The following is a 22,202-nucleotide window of genomic DNA, read 5'->3' as shown; positions in this document are numbered from 1 at the left end:
GCTCTATCCCCCCCTCCGACGCACGGAAAACACATAATGCGAAAACTGGGTGCCTTAGCTTTCTCTCTACCCCTTCGAGGATAAAGGCTGAAGTATTTTATTCGGCTTATCATTAGAAGACAGAAGTACGTTCCGTATGTTGTTTAGTCTTAAACTAAATGATAAAACTCTTACTTCCAAAAGACCGTCAAAACAGCTACCACCCCTTTACGTGGTTTTGTCACAGGAATGCGTTGTATTTTGGTTTAAAGAAGTGATTTACAACATGACTCCGTCAGACTAACACCTAACGTGCTTTTAACAGTGTTCCGAATTCAATAATTCAGTATATTCAATTTCTGAACCGACACTTCACAGACGCACTTATAAATGCATATAATATGTACTTCAACCCTGCATTACAGAGTCGCTCATTGAATAATTATAGGAAACTTGCTTTTACTCATGACTTCGCGTGAAGGAGTTTTCCGTGATAGAAGTCCCGCTATATATTATCTCGACATAGAAGCCTATAACCTTCCCAGGGATTTAAACTATCTCCATACCAAATTTCATAAAAATCCATTCGGTAGATTTTGAGAGAATGGATAACATAAAGACAGACAGAAAAGAGGACTTTGTTTTATAATAATATGTATAGATTAAAACACCCGTTATTAAAAAATAAACAAAAAGAATGCGGTAGGCCTAAGCAATGACAGCAGATAAATCTATTATAAAAACAAACAATTATTGTACAACAAAATGGCGCCACATTAAGCTTTTATGTTAAACGAGAGTTTAAAAACTGGTAACACCACTTAACCGCTTACGGACCGTTTGATAAATTTAACTATTATTTATTTAGTAGTTAATTACGACACCTACTGCGATAGTTGGATTCAACGTTTCATATTTTTAATTAAATAAAAACAGTTATGAAACTGATAGTTTTGAATTTTGATGTAACATTTTCGTATATTACATTTGGTTCTTCTTTACAGAGATTGCCTTGGTGGCGTAGCAGGGGCGAAAGGTGAAATATTTCAAAATGTAACCCGAGGTTAAAGAAATGCCGTAGTTAACATATCCCGGCCAATTTAACAGAACAAACGTAAAGAAACCTAAAAGGGAAGCCGCTACGAATCGAATTGTATAAACGCTTCGCCATTATGGCGTAGATGTATTGCGTGTGAGGTACGAACTCTGGTCCGAAGTCTTCGAATCCCGAATCGAGTATGTGTTATTGCCTTTTACTGCTGAGTATCAGAACGGAGCCTGAAATTTTTGTCCGATAAAGCATCAGGTTTACCTCCTATCACATCATGGGACATGATGGTGACATGGTGAAAATAAGATGTCCTGACTTCCTTCCACTTGTGGGAAAAAGGCGTGATGTGTGTTTCTGTCTTTTTCTAGGTGGATATGGCATTTTCTGTGTCTGCTGCAAAACGAAAAGAGACTTATATTTTGTAACTTGAAATATTCTGACTAGCTTATTACTCTTTATTCTTTTACCCATTATCATACATTATTCATGTTCCACACACTTGGAGAAACATCTTACAATCAGCCTGTCAACTCTCTGTTCAATCCGCTGCAAACGGTGTTAAAAAACCCCTATAAAATGCTGCTAGACCTAAAAATCAAAGTTAGGTCCACCCAGGCTATAAATACTTTCACTAGATTAAAAAAGTATTAATGTGGACTTAACTAGTACTCCCATTCAAAACTAACTCAAGAAATAACTCAAGATTATACACGCAAATGTATTAACAATGAATAATTAATTCTACAAATGTTGGAATTCTTGTAAATATTAAAAATCTCGTGATTTACTGTTGACTTTATTTATGACCGTTATTTACGATCGTCAACTATTTGTGATTCAGCATGCTCTGATGTTGCTGATATATGGCGAATGATTTTGCATGCGATGTATTGTTTTAGGTGAAATATGGGTTGTGTGGACATTTAGATTGATTGAGTCGCACTCACCCGGGATATTTTAAATAAATCCTGAATGATGACGACACTAGTTTGAAATTCTTTACAATATACTATAACACTACATTGAGCTCTTCGGTCTAAGGATCGTATTAATAATTGCAACTTAATCTAGCTCCGAAGTGCGATATCAACTAAGACGCTGTTAAATAACGTCAGCATCTCAATATCCACTTTTTAATAAACAGGTTGGTATCAATCTAACAATCGTATTATTAAATGCAACTCAATGTAGCTCCGAAGTGAGATATCAGCTGAGACTGACAAATAAAATCAGTATCTTAAGTTCGCCGCTGTTTAATAAACATATATCAACACCAGCTCAAATTATGTCTTAAGTCACACTTTAATACGGATTTACCGCCATTTTAAATAAACGATCCGAATCTCAATCTTCAATCCGATTCTAAGAATGAACCAATCAAGATAACTCATTTGCAAGCATGTCAAAAATCTTTGTTCTGATTGGTCCATTTTGAGATAGATCGAAAAAAGCGATTGGGATCGTTTATTGAAAAAGGGGTTAAGTCGTTGCAAATCACTGCCACCATATAATTTTTTGGAAGCGTATAAGCAATGGACATTCTTTAGCAGATGATTAACAGAGAAATTCACACAACAGCTATGTAAATTTAATTCGTTGTCTGACACGTGGCTCTCATCCATTTACCTCATAAATATGACGTATTAACATGGAGGGATAATTTTGTCTGTCCGTGCAAGAATGTCAAACGTTGCCAAGTGTGTGTTGCTTACGGTTTTGTTAATTGCATGACAAATTTTCGTGTTACTTCGGCTGAAACTGGAATGGTTATGGATACGAATGCCAAGCCGAGCAATGCTTGTTTCGTCCTGGGATTTCCTGGTTTGGAATTTGTACGACATATAATCAAAGACTTGCCAAGTACATGAGACGAATATTCAGCGAATTGTCAGTAGTGTAATTGCCTTCATCATCATCCTTCGTTCTCCATTTATCTTGAGGATAAAAGATGTTGTAGAACCTCTTGTTCTAATATAATTTAAAAATTAAAAACATAAATGTCTTATGTCAACTCATGTAAAAACAAGTGCTCAATGATAAAAAAACATTCTCTGAATTTATCCGTATTTTTCATTTCACGTATAGTATTTCATTATTTTTACTACAAAAGACAAGGTATATGCTATGATAACTTACGTCATTTTTACTTATGCCTTTCAAGGGCTTTGCTATTGAAACTTTTTTTTTTAATTCGTATCAAAAGTCGTATAAAAAAATAACAGTAATGGACAATTGATGGTAAAAAGTAAACCTGGGGTTTCTTTCTGCCTTTCTTCTTCGTGTAAGCATCTCTTAAGTAGCTAGTGGAAGACTGGTAGGTAAGCTAAACTCATAATAGAAAACGATTTTAGATAGATAAAAAGGAAGAACGTATAATAGAATTTTATAGACCATTATTTTTGTATTTGGTATTTTTTACTAACTATACTGTAGTATACTTTGCCAGTGCTTTCCAAATACATAATACCAATTTGTGATTAATTATTAAATACACATAAGATCAAACCACCCAAAGAGTTTTATGATTATACTTAACGAGTCGCCGCTGGCAACGCGGCCCAATATCTAATCCCATCAGACATTTATCATGAATCGTTAAATACTATATTTTCGATAATTACGAACTTGTACTTCTACCGGTGGTAAGTCTCTCATATGTGAGAGTCCACCTGGGTAGGTACCACCGCAATGTCTATTTCTGCCGCCAAGCACCAGTGCATAGTCACTGTTGTGTTCCGGTTCGAAGGACATTGTAGCCAATGTAACTATTGAACGTAATAAGACTTAACATTGCATATCTCAGGATGGCGAGATCAGTGGTATATCAAACAATAATTTATAATTCAAGGTGTTGGATGGTGTTTCTTCTGTTTATCGGTCGTATCGCTTACCATCAGGTGAACGGCAAGCTCGCCTCGTCATTCAAAGTAAAAAGCGTGAATTCTTCCAAAACCAATACTCGCGTGCAGATTTTAAAGATCAATTTGCGTTCCTTATCAACACCAAATTAATCTTCGACATTGTAAATTAAAATATTTAAATACGTTTTATTGTCCTCATATCAAGTTTTATTTACCTAAACCTCGCATAATTAACGGTATAATAAAATCTGGTAAACCTATAAATACTTAATACGAATTTATCGCCTCGGTAATCCAATTTTCTAAGGATTAGAGATTTTTATTATAAGTATTAATCAAATGATAGCTTGTTTGGATCTGAGAGCAAATAAAATCACAGTATCAAATTTTACATTTTACTAGAACTAATATAATACTGTGAATTATTTAGGGTATACATTTGGATATTAATGGAAGAGCTGTGTTAGCATATTTTATAAGGATTCATATATTTATTAAAACTGGTTCGGCCAGTGTTTAAGTGCGTTTCCTGAATAAAGTCCGTCACTGTCAGTGATGGGAACTTTTTATCAATCAAAGAGTTTACAGAATCTGGCAAGTGTCTATTTCCCGAGATTTATGCGGCTAATGAATCTTCACGCGTTTTATCCCCGAAGGCTAGGCAGAGGCGCAACTTTTGCACCCACTTTCCGCCATGTATGTTTCGTATGATACGATAGGGGTATACTTTTCGCCATATCGAGAACAAATTCTAGATTGACACTGAGTAGAAAAATCCAATATCACTTTGGCCGACCCTAGGGATAAAACCCAACCTCAGCACTGCAGTCGTAGGTATTACTGCGTAGTAACTGCTCGGTAGCGTTACCGAGCCAGTCAAATATTAAAATTATGAATAAATCTTCCACCATGTTTTAACTCATTGCAAAGTGAAATGTACTACAAATCGCAGAAACATGTTGGCAAAGTTGTTCCCACAAACCTTTCTGACGTCCTCTAAGAGAAAATGTCAAACCAAATCACACATTTAAAACCTGCAAACGAATAGCAACGCAACGACCAATTCTAAACACAACATTCACAATCTACCCATCCTTGATACGTACAATTAAAAAGAAAGGCTTAATAAATTAGTATTGATGTCTACGTACACAATAGACCACAATACGTGTTGTGATCACAAAGAGACATGCCTAGTCAGCGTGTATGCATGAATGAAGCTTAATTACGAATCCAAACAATCCATTGAAAAGTAGGCTTTACTATTGATATTTTTTATAAATTCCTAATGAGATGTTTTGTCGGTTAACTGTTTTAAATGAATGAACATTACTTGTCTTTGCTCGAGGAGACAGTGCTACAGTGACTTTCTATGAGAGTTATATTCAGATAGTTTTGTCTATATGTCAATGGGTCTACTTGACTGGAACGGTTTTGTGTTTCCTCTAGCTCTTGGAGGTTTCTTTATTACAATGGGAACACCATCCATGACTTTGAAGTATAAAGCAATGGCATAGTCACGGGACCTTATATATAACCTTTTTTAAAGTAAGTTATATACAGAATTCAAAAGATATATAATGAGCTCATGAATTTGAAAGAAAACAGCGATAGCCTAGTTGATTGTGGACGGACTGCCAAGACGAATATCCGAGAGTTCAAATCCCAAGGGCACACACCTCTGACTTTTCTAAAAAAATATGTGTATTATCGCTTACTTTAACGGTGAAGGAAAACATCGTGAGGAAACTTGCATACCTGAAAAGTTCTCTATAGGATTTACGAGTATATGTGAAGTCTACCAATCCGCACTAAGCCAGCGTGGACTAAGGCCTAATGCCTCTCACGAGTAGATGAGGCCCGTGCCCAACAGTGGGACAGTATATAATACAGCGCTGATATTATTATGAATTTGAACAGCAAATTCTTTCATCAAAACAAAAGGGATATTCCTGACGCGTGTGAGATTTTATCAATATTTGCAGCCGTTATCAACAAGTCAACATGAACGTGAATACGAATAGTTTGAGTATTAAGTCATCTGGTATCACTTTTAACCGACTTCAAATAATAAGTTTATCAATTCGATTTTTTTATCATTTTATTCTTGCACGATATAAATAAGACTAGCACAGTGAGGATCTGAAATGTACTCATTTGTAAATATTTGTTAGTCTAGTTGTCTACGCGTCCAAAATAAGAAATAAAAATATAAAAAAAAACGATTTACATCATAAGATATCGACCGCGACTTCCCTCGAATGAAAGACCTTTACCAGTAGAAACTCTATTTTAAAAAGAATCTTAAATGTTAATCCAACAAATGATCTATCACATAGCCAAATTTGAACCAAATTCAACGATTTATTATTTACCTTTAGTTATTCAAACATATTCAAAAATTTTAGCATATATAAAACAGGTAGTATTTAACGTAAATTTTATCCTTTTCCCTTTTTTATAAGATACTATTTTCTTTATTCCCCGTATGTGTTACAACTTAGGTCTCAGACAATGCACTTATTCAATTAGTAATGATTAGGCCAAATTGGAGTCAGTGCTCTTTTAGTGGCTTAAAAATGCTGACATATGAATGGTCACTGGCATATATGTTCAAGTCTTATTTTATATCCAACGAGATAGCCAGTAATGCAAGAAAATGCACTTCAAGGCAATTTTAGTATTCCCCCAACCTCTCTTCTACAGAAGTCCAGTCTGCCAACCTCCAATCTACTGGTGGAAGGCCTTTCAAATATGAGAGTCCGCTTGAGTAGGTATCACCGCAATGTTGTGTTCCAATTTGAAGAACATTGTAGCCAGTATAACTACTGGACGTAACGTAATAAGGCTTAACATACCATGTTTCAGAATGGCGAGCACACTGGAATACCAAAATAATACTTTGTAATTTAAGGTGTTGGATGTATATTTCTACTTTTTATGGGCGGTCGTATCACTTACTATCACGCGAACGACAAGCTCGTCTTATTTAAAGAAATAAAAACGAAATCAGTTTGGTGGTAATAGGATATTTGTATCCGCCTGTATAGCGACCACCACAAGGTCTAAAACGCGCCGTAAGGGCCCACGTAAGCCGCGTTCTGAGCTCAGCCGGCGTATATCCAATTTCGAACGACCAGCACAACTGTGTTAACTGGCGAGGGATACCCCCCGAGACAATGTGCGCTCGGTCTTCACACCGAATGCACGCCCATGCACGGGGGGACATAGGCTGTAGGCACTCAGGGTGCATACCTCATGGTAGTAATTACATATTAAGGCCTATGAGGGCTCTCGAATATTTCCTGGCCTTCTCACCTCTGCCCAACATAAGAATGTTCCTTTTCCTTTCCCCACACTTTCCTCCTCGAGATATCGCATCCCAACATTCCTCCAGGCCCCTGTAGGGGCTTAGCTGGAGAATTCCAGTATTCCATTCACAGGTTTCGGTGTTGGGTCCGATACAAAAGTTCACTCGTTCCGATGGTAAATGACGAATGAAAAAAGCTTGTAAAAAACTATTTGATAAAAGAAAAATTTGTGTTTAATTTGCACATATTAAAATGTAAAAAAGCGGCGACAGCCTAGTTGGGTGTGGAACGGACTGCCGAGACGAATGTCCGCAGGTTCAAAACCCAAGGGCACACACCTTTGAATTTTCTAAAAAAATGATGTGTGTATTCTTTGTGAATTATCGCTCGCTTTAACGGTGAAGGAAAACATCGTGAGAAAACATGCATACCTGAGAAATTCTCTATAGGAATTTTAAGGATGTGTGAAGTCTACCAATCCGCACTAGGCCAGCGTGGTGGACTAAGGCCTAATCCCTCTCAGTAGTAGAGGAGGCCCGCGCCCAGTAGTGGGACAGTATGTAATACAGGGCTGATGACGATGATTGCACATATTATCACAGTGGGGTCAATTTGCCGTGGCAAAAAATGAATATACGTATTGTTACCGTATGAATACAGTATCATCGTTACGCTTTGATACGTAAAAAACGTTTTCATTTGAGAAACAAACCGATTTCGTAACGATCGCCAATCGTTTGTTACCACACGCGTTCTTGACGTGTGACGAAATACCTATTGCTTAGATTCACTTGATATTTTGAAACTATTTTAGTTTAAGAATATGAATTGATGACTGATGTGCAAAGGATCATTTTGTTTCAAGACTCGCACTAGACCAGCGTGGTGTAGATCCTAAGTTTCTACAGGAGAGGCTCATGCTCAATAGGGGGATAGTACATAAAAAAGAGCTGGTAAAATTATTTACAGTAATTATTCTAGCGTAATTTATCAAAAGACTACAGCAAGATTGATTTGTTTTTTAATACAGTGACGCATTGTCCGATGCTGAGTACAGCCTTTTAACAAATCTATCACCCCATTAGGGTCTATGCAGACCGCAAAAGCAAGATAGATTTGTGTTTTGATATAGTGACTCGCTGGCTGAAGCTGAGTACTTCTACCAGTCTTCTACCAAATCCATCAGCCCATTAGGGTCGATGTACATGTACTGATCACGAGCGTTTTAGCGTGCACGTTTGTATGTGTTAACTGCGCGTAAGATATATCTTTAACAGACTTTGAAAAAGGAGGTGGTTCTCAATTTGATGTTTATTTCTTACCTAAGAACTCAGTCATTTAATGACCAGTTCACAAAAAACTTATGCGTAGGGCCTTACTGTCCTGGTTTTATGAACTTTGGAGATAAATTAACAACAAGTGACCTATTCGTGTGATGACATCGAAAAAAATTCCATTCAAATAAATTTATGACTCCGCCAAATTCCGTCCCACCATAACCAAACGCGAAAACAAATGTTTGGTTAGGTCGGTAACATTATTATTGTTTGCATTTCTAAATACGACGTGTCAATTACGCGTTCATATTGAAAATAAATTTTCAAAAATAGATTTAATACATGCATTACCGCAGGTCGCTGATCTTGCTTTATTACGGTTTTTTATAAGTACACGACAAAGTGACTCCACTGTTCCATGGTAAGTCGAGTAGGGTCCAATAGATATCAACTGACGAGAGATGATTACCCCTCCGCAATCGCTACAATTATGCCGGCCTACTAGAACTGAATATACACAGGCTGATTCCAGAACGCGACACTTACGTGGGCCACTATGGGTTTTAACACCTTGCGTACGGTGGTCGCTATCCGGGATATAAAATACATCCTACCACAAGCAAATAAGTGTAATCAATGGTCGCAGTACGCACCAGAGGCTCGAATCCGTCATCGGATCCGTAACACTTCAAAACTTGTGATTCGTCAACCGAAACTACGGATTACGTTTTTCCAAGTAGACCCTCTGATTCGCTCTAGAACAACTATGTTGCGTCGGCTTTCGTTAACATCAAATGCGATAAAAATACTTTATATCTTTATACTTAATCGAACATTGTTGCAGTCATATGCATACCACCCGCGTTTTGCCCCGTTCCCACCATACACGGTGGCCTCTAATGACAGATAGACTGTATGTTTAAATTGCTATTTTATACATCGCACTCTTAATAAAATAATGACCCATTCCTCAATTGACAATTTGTGGGAATCGTCAAACAACCAATTTCTGTTTGCGACCTTTTAGTTTTTCCCATTTTTTTCATGCTGTAGGTTTCATTATTTACGTATCTTTAATAAGCTTAATTTTATAGCAACTTCAAAAAAAAGGTAACAAAAAATAGTTTTCCGACGACTGGCACAAATTAACAATTTTGAAATAGGTCATTATTTTATTTAGAGTGCGATATTATGTGTATAGGGATTTTGAAATAACATTTTCCTAATATATAGCGTACGATAAATTAAATGATATTAAAATTATTTGTCTGTATAATAAAACTATGCAACTTTTTGTTTTAGCTGTTCAGGGTCCAATTTACTCGTAATGCGTGAGTCCGCCCCGTGTTCACGAAGGCTGCAAAGTCTTGGACAAGTCGAGCGAAAATTATATTATAAAAAGACGTGATAAATTTTTAATATTCGCGTTAACATAAAAATCATTATGTTTTATCTGTCTTTTAGTTTTGCGAGAGTAACCTTCAAAATAGACATCTTTGTAAGGTAATCTGGATACCAATACTTTATAACATATTGAAAATTTAAACCCAGTATTAAATATGATATTTTTCCACCTCGCCCCATTTATGTCATGTAATTTTTTACCCCCTTATCAATATTCAAGATTGTTATCTTAAATGATTGTAATAGCTTATAATTCATGTACATTCGGTAAAAAATGACCGTGTCGCTCTACCAGTATTGATAATGAGAGTTTTTTGCGCCCGACTGTACGTATAGCGTAAACTATGGGCTGTTATGCATAATTGTTATGAAATGTAGATATAGAAATGGGGCAGAAGTGGCACACAAACCTTATTGATCTCGCAATTTGTAACTGTCGAAATCAAAGATAGGATCGACTGGTTTATTGACTAGGTACTTTTATAGAGACTACCCTCAGGCACCCACTACAACCCTTTTATAAACCAAGATCAGAAATGGCACGCATTTTATGACAACGAGTGGTGAAGCTCGGCAAATCCCTAGGAGCCTAATCAGTCTTAACCCGTAGCGAATTTAAACAAATAGAAATATAGGGATATAGAAATATATATTTTTCATGTACTTTAGTACTTGAGCTCTGAGCTGTGAGGTTCTGTATTCGAACCCAGGTTAAAAAAATTGAATTTGTGACATTTTTGACTTAAAAATCTGCCTTAGTTATCAGAGTTTGGAATTAATGTCGACATGAAATATGATAGAGAAACGAAATAAATAACTTAGAAGCCCTTGATAGCCCAATAAGCTGATTTTGATAATCAAATTGTAAGGCTATTGTCAAAATATTGTAATGAATTCTGCAACATCCAAACTTCAAATTATGAAACAAATAATCTTCCAAATCGTAGCCTCAATTGATGTTAATACGTTAAATATCCTTGCAAACATCAGTCAGAACTAAACCGCCTTCAGGGTGGTGCAATTTTACAATTAAAAAGAAATGTAATCCGACCCGGCCAGCCAAGCAGTATCAATCACCCAATTTTCGACGCAAATTATATCAACAAAATTTATTATACCAAAAACACAATCTTGATATCACAATATCGCCACTGACCTACATTTGCGTACATTAATTATATTGTGAAGGAAACGGTGCTTTATAAAAGGTGTCTAAGGTAATTTAAATTGTCACGGTTTTAAATAATAATCAGTTATCAGGCATTGATTTTTGTATCGGGAAAGTTGATGGTATTTTAATATTAAACAATATCTTTTAAAATGCGGCGTTAGCGTTGGTTGTGGAACATAATGCCGAGACGGATGTCCGAAAATCGCAAGGACACACACTTCTAATTTTTCTAAAATTATGTGTGTATTCTTCGTAAATTATCGCTTGCTTTAACGGTGAAGAAAAAACATCTTGAGGAAACCTGAGTTCTCTATAGGAATTTTGAGGGTGTGTGAAGTCTACCAATCGGTACTAGGCCAGCGTGGTGGAATAATCCCTCTCAATAGTAGAAGAGGCTTGTGTCCATATAATACATGGCTGATATTATTATAATATTTCTTATAATAGATTCGCCACTTAGTCAGTGAGTTACGTGATGTCAAAACTTCTTTGCTCATAAAACATTCCACCTTATTGATGGTAGCCTGTTTTGTCTTTGAGTTAAAACTAATAATTTAAAAAAAATATATTTTTCAACATGTTTTTTCTAACCGTTCTTAACTCTACGTCACGTCTGCGTGTCCAAACCGTGCTGTCAATATGAGATTATTGGTTGTAATTATTTTGACAGCCCGACCTCTGCTCAACCGGGTTGTAGCGCCCACATAAGTTATTTATGGTACTTTTTGTGGACCAAGAAATATTAAGTTCATTTGTAATTTAAGAAAATTTTACATCTGATTATTTAGACATCGTATTTGAAATAGATTTGTATAATACAACGTGTACCAAACACTGTTTTTGACAGGTATTCCTGCATCAACACCGGGAACCTGCGAACAGGATACTGAAACCGTCCAGCTTTGCGACTGCTGAGGCCGGGTAGAAAGTTAGGAAATAGGGGAACGATGAGAGCTTCCTACAATGTGTGAAGGGGAAATGATCGCGTGCCCTTTTAAGCATCAATTTGATTGTACAACCAAGTGGTATACAAACCAAATAATGTGCTTCGAGTCAATGACTAGGTATAAGGTTTCTCGTTTGCCAGATCTCAGCTGAGTTGATACCATCGCAATGTTTATTTCTGCCGCCAACTAACATTATGTTCCGGTTTCAAAAATAATGTATCCAGGGTTAGGGTTAGGTTAGTTGTTAGGGTGTTAGGTTAGTGGTAGCATAAGGGGGTTAAACGGGACAGTCGCCTGAGGCCACAGCCACAAGGGGCCTCGCTGGAGCCTAAGCTGAAGACCTTTTTGATAGGTCTCACTAACAAAACATTTTAACTTGGAAATTAAAATCGGGATCTTTCCCAAAGTCTCGCGCAGGCTGAGTCCACCACTAAGCACTGTTTAATTCAAAGTTAAGGTGTTACTATATTTAAAGGAAGGTCCCTTATCAATACAGTGACTTACTCGTCTCATCAATCAGTAAAAAATATATATTAAATGTCACGTTTAGGGTATGCGCAGACGTGACCAATTTTAAGTAGTAGAAACAAGACAATGGCGACACAGAGCTGTGAACATTTTAAATAATACTATAGAACTGTTATGCTTCAGTTGAGATGAACCTAAACTGCATTAGACAAAATATTGGCTACACCTAACCTCTACAAAGATAATGGTTTAACTTTCCTGCAAACTCTACTAAGTTATAAAAAAAAATTACGTCGCATTAAGATCCTCCTTTTGAAGGCAGTTAAAATTTTGTTATAGAATATTATTTATGACGAAAAATAAAGGCACTCGAACTTGATAATAATGAAATTTATTTAATATATTTTAGATTGCCACTACTAGGCATACTCAAAAACAATGAGACAATAAATCATTTTTCCATCTAAGTATATACTTAAACTTTTGTCACTATATTTTGCAAAATCCTTTACAATGTAAAATGGCCTTGAGCAAGATCAATAAGACATTGGTGACAAAATAAATTGTTTATACACACGAGATTGTGCAAAACGCAGTCTGAGCGCGAGACTTCATATCTTATCTATCACCTACGTCACTAAACATCTGAGATATCGGGGAAAATAATCATAACAATATCTCTATCGGTTTTGCGCAATACTTTTGTTTATATTTATGTACTAGCCTTTGCTAGTAGCTTCTCTCATGTTGAAAAGCCTTCCTAACTAGTCTACGTCTGGAATAAAAGGAAGCTTGTACTTATCATAGTCTATCTGTCTACGAAATTCCATCGAAATCAGTTCAGTTTTGGCGTTAATTGCGACAATATCCAAACAGCATACTTCTATCGTAGTGAAATAGACGGTGATGCATTTATTACAGGAAGATTCTATGGATAATTCTAGAACAATTCATGGACGGAGTCGCAAGGACCACCTGAAATTATAATATAGTTGTACCCATTGTAAGTACTATCTTCAGCGTATTGTAACCATATTAAAATATGCAGTATATCAATATTATGAAGAGTATTAACTTATCTGCACAAATACTAAATTCTAGTGAAATTGTAATTGTGTAGTTTACTGTTCACGATAACAGCAAAAAATATTAACTCAAGCGCATCCTCGAACTTGTTCTATACCCAAACACGAATGAATTAGATAGAAACGTTGTCTATGCCTAAAATAATGATAAATTGCAATTCTTTCTAAGTCTACAAATAGTTTCAACTTTACTCTTATCTTTTTTTATCAACTCAAATGAATTGATGAAATCTGCATACCCGGAATATAATACTGGGACCTCACTAATGTAGATAACATCATTAATTATCGCGTTACTAGAGACTAAAATTTAAGTGGAACCACGACTTATTGCGATAATTCGACAATTATAATCAGGTATTTGATATTGTTTAAATTATTCCTAGAATTAATATTAACCATGCTGTTTCATGTATTCAGAATTTCCTTTTAACTTATTTAGTATTTAAGTTTAAATTTGTATAAGCTTGCCAAAAAGGAGCATTCTGTTTGTGAACCATTTTTTTTAATCATAAGTTACCGACATCGTATCGTATATTGCAGAAACGCAATAAAATACGCAAACAATAAAGTACAGCAGCGTAATATTACTTAAAAATATGCTAGACAGAGAACGCGTCTAAAAATTAACATCGTAGGCGCGTGTAAAATACGCCTGCATAAGCCCTCCGTGTGGCCCGAGCTTAAACAATACTGTGACATTTAAATCAAGATTACAGTCACCGTTTTTATCTGGCTTTCTCCGTGTGCCATGCAATTTGCGGTCGCCATCAATCTTGCCAGTTATTAAAAATTGAACGACCGTAAGAGGAAAATGTCTGCATATGGTAATACGTAAAATTAAACAATAGACTAGTTATTTTATTACAGCTTGTGAATTAATGAGGTTTCTGGTTTAAACAATCAATAAGTAAGTAGGTATTACGGAAAAATTGAAGGTTATGAAAATTGGAATTGAGTGCATACAGTTTTTCAACTATATAAGAGAAACTAAGAGATGTAGTATGTGCTAAGTTATAAAAAGCAAATTTAAGGGAGATCGCACAATGCGACATTTTGCTGCGATGCTGTCGTGCGTTTCTATATAATTACTATCCCGCGTTAGTTGCATCTGCACCGCGCTTCGGAAGCAAAACAAACCCGCGACAGATCGCTATTCTATCGTTCCAAACGCGTGACACTGTCGCCACTGCATCGATTCTAACGCGCGATTTGCAACTGTGGCGTTCATTGTTTTTGTTGCGTTTGCTGATTCCTGTATCGGACTTGTGTCGCGTCAGCTGCTCATTTGCATTGCGTCTGTATCGCCTCAGGAGCGATTAGACGATACAGAATTGTGGATGTGGCCAAAAGTGGACTGCCAGCGACTGCATCGCTGCAAAATGTCACCGTGTGCGACTTCCCTAATCTTAACAGTAAATTCGAGTTAGATTGTTAACAATTGTTTTCTTCAAACTATTTTTCATATAGCATTATATTTTTATTTGTTACAAAGTTTAAAGTAGCCATTTAAAGCCATAGCCCACGCGCTAAGATACAGTTATTGTGTTATGAATATGTGGATTTACGTGGGCCTTTAAATTTTATTGTAAAATAACACCACACACACAACATCACGCCTTTGTCCTCGAAGTGGTATGCAGAGTCGCAACCAGGGCAACCATTTTTCGCCAAATATATTCCGTCCCATGATGTGATAGGGGACGAGCCTATCGCCATGTCGGGGACAAATTCCTAACTCCGGGCTGATACTGAGCAGAAAAACCCAAATTTCACTTTGCCCGACCCGGGATTCGAACCCAGAACCTCAGAGCGCTGTCGTACCGTGCATGCAGTATGCAGGCTCAATTTTATCCGTTACATGATGATCTAGTTTATTAATTATTACATATAAATTAAAACTTAATCAAAATAAATTACTTTCACAGGAAAATAACAATTGAAAAATACGCCCCACATTACATTTCAATCGATTTTAAATACAATCGATCTACTTAAAATCATTGAATACGAGACCTAAATATTATAGTAAATTTGAATATACAATTTAATACAGGTATTGAGGTGGTAAAGTGACCACTAACGACCCAGAATAAATATCTCATTCAAATTCAAAGTCCGATCGGAGTAATACCATTCATCACCGGATTATGGTATAATTTGCTGACATTTATGGCTCTAAGCCTCAAAACAGCGTGAAAATTCCGCTATTGTTATAACAAAACATAATATACTAGCTTTTTTTCCCAGCACCGACTGTGAGCGAAGATTTTTTCTTCAATAACTTATATCTATCTATATATAATATAAAAATGAATCCTATTTCCCTTAGTCACGCCATCACGCGTGAACGGCTGGAACGATTTCACTATATTTTTTGTTGTTGTGTTTATTACTGTCAGGAGAAGGTTCTTATGAAAGAAAAAAATCAAAAAATTGCGCGGAAAATTAGAAAAATTTAAGAAAACTTAACGAAAATATAAATTTTATATAACTGTAAATTGTTTGAAATAACTATCAGCGATTGACAGATTGCGCGCTGCAAATTCATAATTAAGACGGGACAACGTCTGTCGGGTCAACTAGTATTAACATGTTAATATTTAGCTACTCCAATATGGTAAGTTTTCAAGTTAAGAATTCGATTCGAGATCAGTCAACTGTGATGTAAACTGTTTTTTTTTATACGCCAATGGCCCATGGTAAAGTGGCCCCATCGCACCTGATGGTAAGTGGAGTCCAGATAAAGTTTCCACTGACGAGGGATGATTATTCTCGACAGTCGACATACTTTAACTGATTTTCTTATACACGCAAGGGAAAGTGACTCTACTGTAAGTACGTGGAGTAGAGTCTAAATGGAGTTTCGACTGACAAAACATGGTTACACTTCGCCAGTCAACATAATTATACCCGCCATTTATTTGACACGTTAGTAGGTTGGGATTAAGACATGGAAATAGACTACACCATCACGTCATGGGATGGGCATAACGAAACACGAACCGTGAAAGCAACAATGTCTTGTCTCTGCTTACCTTCTATGTATAGCATCACGCCTCTATCTTATAAGGACAGGCAAAGACTATAGATTTCCACTTTTCCCAATTCTGAGACACTTCTCTCGCTTCTCGCAAGTTAATCAATCTTATTCTCTCCGGTTCTGAGTACTTTTTACCTGCCCTAAGTAAGAATATCACATTTCTGACATTCAAAGTTTCGATGCGGTCCACCCTACCAGCTCTGGCATCCACACTCGCTTTATATATCTACTGCGTCATTTTCCTGTCATTTGTCCTCTCCATAATATATCCAAACCTTATACACATATAAAATAGTTAATTTATATAGATCATTATTATGCCCTCATCCAATTCCAATTTACAGCCAGAAAAACAAATTCAAGAATGTTTCAAAATAAGTTTAGCTTAGATTTTACGTCTCTATCTACATTCTGGCAAATCCAATCCCAAATTCAGAGAAACCAGCAGTTAACCTGCGTAAAAACCTTTCTCATGTAAGTAGTGACAATAATTAACCGCAATAAACAAACAGATTTACAACTAAAGTACGTAGATTAATCTAGTTCTTGTATCCGCAATTATTTGCAATATATCATAACCTCAAGCCGTTACTAAAATCAATAAATTTGTTCGTTAACATCTTTTCGGTTTACTGTTATACAAAGTATAACTCATTTAGTTTTTACTCTGTGACGTCGCGTATTAAATTACGTGGGGATGCCAGATTTGGAGATGAGAAATTCTTAGAAATATATTTATTACTTGATTATACTGTATAGTTTATGAGCCTCATACAAAAAGCTACTTGTAGCGTAATTTTTTGGATCATGTTTAATAATAATAAAAAATCAATTTCTGGTGGCATTGTATGATTCTTTTCCTATTATTTAGTTGCGGGGATCTAAAAATTTCTTTACTCAGTTACCCCTAGAATTTTAATAAAGTCTGAAATATATTTAAACGTAAACCTTACATAAATCTCTACATATTTTACTAATAAACAATCTAAATTATTTATATTATTTATCATTTCTCTTATCACAAGCTTTATAGAAATATTCCCACCATTCTCCAATCATAAACACTGCATAATATCTAAATATTCCGACCATCTCGGAAATTTATCAAAAAGTCTGGCAACTCTCCGATATTTGATATCATCGGGTTAAGTCGAACAGTCTGTTTCGTATCCAGATGGTTCTTGGTTTACTATTTTTGACTGGAATTGCATCATCCATTTTCAAAGGGGCTCTCACACACCTTTTTTATATATAATGAATTTCTTGAAGCTATTTTGATTACGAAGTCGCAAAATATTCGTCAACACGTTTCGAGCATATGTTGCTGCAGTAGACTACGTGTTGAGCAACATACTGCGGCATCTTTTGACTTTACACTCTTACAGATATTTCCATTTTATAGGAACATGTAATGCCTTAGATCGGTGTATGGGGTCCGGAAATCTCAGACACCAACAAAATCTAACAACAAACTGCCACTTCATATTGATTTCCTGTCTGACTGTGATCTTTTCTCAGTACGTTTATTTTTATTAGGCCACCAGCATTTTTCACCAATACTTATGAGTGAAACCGTTTTGCTATCTAGTCATTTATTATGTCTGGCGTTTTAATAATATTAATACCTATCATGTAAGGATTAAGAAGATAATAATGATCTCACATTAGTGTAGCCTTAGAAGTATCTAGAAGGGAGGGTGATCCATGGCTGCACCAGAATTGCGTGGCGCCTACCCCTAGTATGAGACGTCCGACTACTTAATAAAATTATCAAATCGTACCAGTGGCGAAGCATCCATACAACCCCATTCTCATCGGCTTCCTTTAAGTTTATTAACGTTTGTCATAGTTTTTGTTTTCTGTTAAATTGGTCTCGACATGTTAACTAAGGCAATTATTTTTGCCTCGGGTTACCTTTTCAAAAATTTCACTCTTCGCCACTACTGCTTATACTTGGAAGTATTTCTTTTTTACTTTTACACAATTACTCCGAATATAGCCCATGAGTGTAACAATTATTTGAGGCAAATAAAATACGGGTATCAGGGACTATCAGAGACTTTTGATCCCACAAATCAATATCTATGCTCTTCCTCCTTTTTTGTTTAGGATGAGCATACCAGTGTTTAAACATTTTCTAACAATGTAAGGCCTTATTATTCTGACTCAGTGCTTTCCAGACTTCCATCTATGGGATATAGTCCAAATCGTGTTAAAAATGTTGCTAAACATGGGAATCGTTGCTAAATCCAAGAACTTACTCCGCAGCTCAAATACTCAGACATATAACTGTCATAATACTACGTACCACTTAAACTTATTAATATAATGATGTACATCTGTTTTCTTACATCTAAAAACATTTCGAAAATACAGTTCGAAGTAAATGTACTTTTAAATGTATTCGTTATCATATTTTATGATTTGACCGTCATTTTAAATGTAATAAACATCAAAGAATATTTTACATTGAGGGTTTACACCTTTCATTGCTACTTACCGAGTAAATATTATTTAACCATGGGAATCAATATCTGAACGTACATTTACGTCATTATAGACATTCTTAATGATGATATTAATATTTTCAAATGTAGTTATAAAGACTTATACGATAATCTTGACTCTACATGCTTTGTCTAGTTTGTATTAAGTTTAAGCTATATTTTTATTGTTAAAACCCCGTAATATTTAGACAAAGCAAAGTGATAAATGACAGCAAGCTTCCTCACAAAACGTGAACGACAATATTCTCAGAACAAAAACTAAAATTTAGAGAGGTTAAGTCAATTACGACACTGTTAAAGTCGACGCGTTGCAAAGTAATAAAAACAAACAAAAAGTTTAGGTAAACATTACGCAATAAGTAAATCAGGACCTGTGATTATAAATATAAAGTAGACAGTGGAAGCTACAGAAAATTCGTCTGAATCAGGATTTAGAATGGTTAATGAGAAATAAAATTGTAAATGAATTTTTCCATCTTAAAAATTTTAAACTCTGTCAGAAATAAATCAAAAAATTAGACACATTACTTTGAGTATCATAAACACTACAGTAAAAACAGTTTTTCATGTAGAAATACTACATAAAAATCGTAATATGATGAGCTGTAGAGGTCGTCGAGTAGAGTAAATAAAACCTTTTTCAATTATCTCTATGAAAATATCCACTAGATCTTGTCCACTTACCTAATCTTAGTAACCTTAGATTAAAAATATAAGGAACCATATAACAGATTTACTATCAGGCTTATAAGTTTTTCTAACTACGCATCAGTTCTGGATTTCTAGTTAATACCTTTATCAGTTACTACGTCAAGTTAATTGTTATATCCATGACATCACTCATGCGTTTTGTACTCTTGGATCTTCAAGATAGTACATTTCAGGCATTAAAGAATCAATATTGAATATGAATGTTTTTTTTTTGTTTAATATATATCAGAGCACTTTACTTTTTTGTGGGAATAGGACATGGTAGGTTCATTATAAGAATTTTAAATATAAAGTTGAGCATAACTTAAAAAATCAATGAGTAATGCGCTCTACAATTTAGATAATATAACATAGCTATCTGTATATAATATGCAAAATGTAAGGTTTTGTTTAGGCTTCAACAAAGTTCTGATAAATATGAAGGCTCTAATAATTAATAACCAGGGATTGCATGTCGGTAACAAAAGATGTCTAACAAGACCAAGCCGACATTTTCATGCATCCCAAAATTTCAAGATTTTATTCAAAACTGGTTTGTTAGTAACACGAGAAAAAAGTACGTAACGTTCATAACGAGAACCGATGTTTTGTAACACGATACATAAAACAAATAAAATAAAACATAAGCCATATTGACATGCCCATTACCCATGCGCGTTCAATCCGACAAACGTGACTTACGCTCGCAACTCTCACCTATATCTCAATGTTTACATATACACGAGGACACGATAAAAAAATACACATCCACAATAAATTGTTATAAATCGATGGTAACAATGGAGAAAGTTTTGGACATTAACACAATCAATTTCTACAATCAAGATTAAACTCACAATGAACGGCTGTAATCCGCTCGCGGAGGCCGCAGCAAGTACCAATTTCACTACAGAACACAGGATAAATGCAAAAGATGCAATGCGAAAAAATATAACAAAACAAAAAACTATGTTTTCATAACACAAACATGATAGTTCACTGTTGTACAATCACTGTTTTGGACGGATGGTGTGGTGAGGAAGCCTCGTAGCGTTTTGTGGTGGAAAAAAAAGGATTCGGTGATTCGGCGAATGCCGGCAAGAAACACGAAACGGCGGGTGCGCGGGCGCACAGCAAGCTAAAACTGATCCGACGAGTGTGAACCGCGCGCGGGCCGAACCGACTCCGATCAAGCGAGATATCGACAACTTCACGGCGCACGTTATTTACAGTGATTGTGGTTAATGATTTCGAGACGGTAAGACAAGCTGTCTACGTCTCTATGTATGACAAATTGATAGTTTTGGGACTAATTTGAATCCTATTAGATAATTAGAGTTAGCTATAACCCAATAAAGGTGAGAAAAGATTTAGAAGTTTTGTTTTGACGAACAATTAGAACACTTAGCGCATGTGCGAACAGGTTGGTCATGAATGAGGTGTAGAACTCTTGGTTTTAAGTGTAAGAACCCATACTCTACATATAGCCTAGTCTTTGTAAATACATTTCTTACTAGAACATTGCATATTTTATGTAGAATTTGGAACTAACTGCTTCTACCTATAGAAGAAAACATCAAATTAAAATTATAGAAGTATATAATTCTCTATTATTGGAATTACTGTCAATATCACTTCAGCACGTACATGACGGCATTTAAAATTTAAAAAAATAGATTTATACCAGTTAAAATCTATATCGCTGTTGAATTTGAGAGTGGCACTATGTTTCGTGCCACTTTTTATAAGAACATCGCCAGTAGAAGCAAATTACTTAATAAGTTATTTCATTGCTCATGAACAAGCATGCTACATATATCATATTATGCTTTTAGATCTCTAAGAATCTTACTAGAATAACCCAAAAAGCAAAACTGCTGTATCACATCAGTTATTACTACACGAAAATAGAGCTAGTTTATTATAAGTACCCCGATAAATCAATAGTGTGGTTGGATCACAAATACACATACAGTGACATCTTTTTTCTTCTATCTTCAAAGGGGTAGGCAGAGTCGTAACCGGTGCACCCACTTTCCATCCTATATATTCCATCCCATAATCTGAACGGCGAAGAACCTATCGCCATAACGGGTGCAAATTATCCGGGCTGATACTGAGTAGAAATCCCAATATCACTGCTCGACCCACGGATCGAACCCGAGACCCCAGCACAGCCTTGGTACCAGACCACAAATGCACATAATAAAATGTCAACCCCATTGCTGAACATAAACCCCTATTACCGAATAGGCTGGCATCCACCACGAGACAATTCTTGTGCACTCGTTCTCCACACCGATACACGCCCATGCACAGGGTACATTTGTCGTGGCCTTAGGCACACAATTATGTGTGTATACCCCATGGCAGGCGGCTTTAGGGAGAGGCGAACCGGGCAACCTCCC

At 35.8% G+C, this 22,202-nt stretch overlaps 1 protein-coding gene across 2 annotated transcripts in view; it reads right to left on the bottom strand.

Annotated features, from left to right (window-relative positions):
• LOC115455962 (rho guanine nucleotide exchange factor 17) overlaps positions 1–20,956 on the bottom strand; it is a 144,295-nt gene extending 123,339 nt beyond the window's left edge. For both annotated transcript variants that reach the window (XM_037445871.1, XM_037445866.1), the window contains exon 1: positions 20,652–20,956. The gene's annotated coding sequence lies outside the window, so the exon portion shown is untranslated. The remainder of the gene's footprint in view (positions 1–20,651) is intronic.
• Between the last annotated feature and the right edge of the window lie 1,246 nt (positions 20,957–22,202).

This window comes from Manduca sexta, chromosome 6 (genome assembly GCF_014839805.1).
Source record: "Manduca sexta isolate Smith_Timp_Sample1 chromosome 6, JHU_Msex_v1.0, whole genome shotgun sequence".
NCBI lineage: Eukaryota > Metazoa > Arthropoda > Insecta > Lepidoptera > Sphingidae > Manduca > Manduca sexta.
The sequence above is the reverse complement of the archived record's forward strand: the minus strand, read 5'-3'. Positions and strand labels throughout refer to the sequence as shown.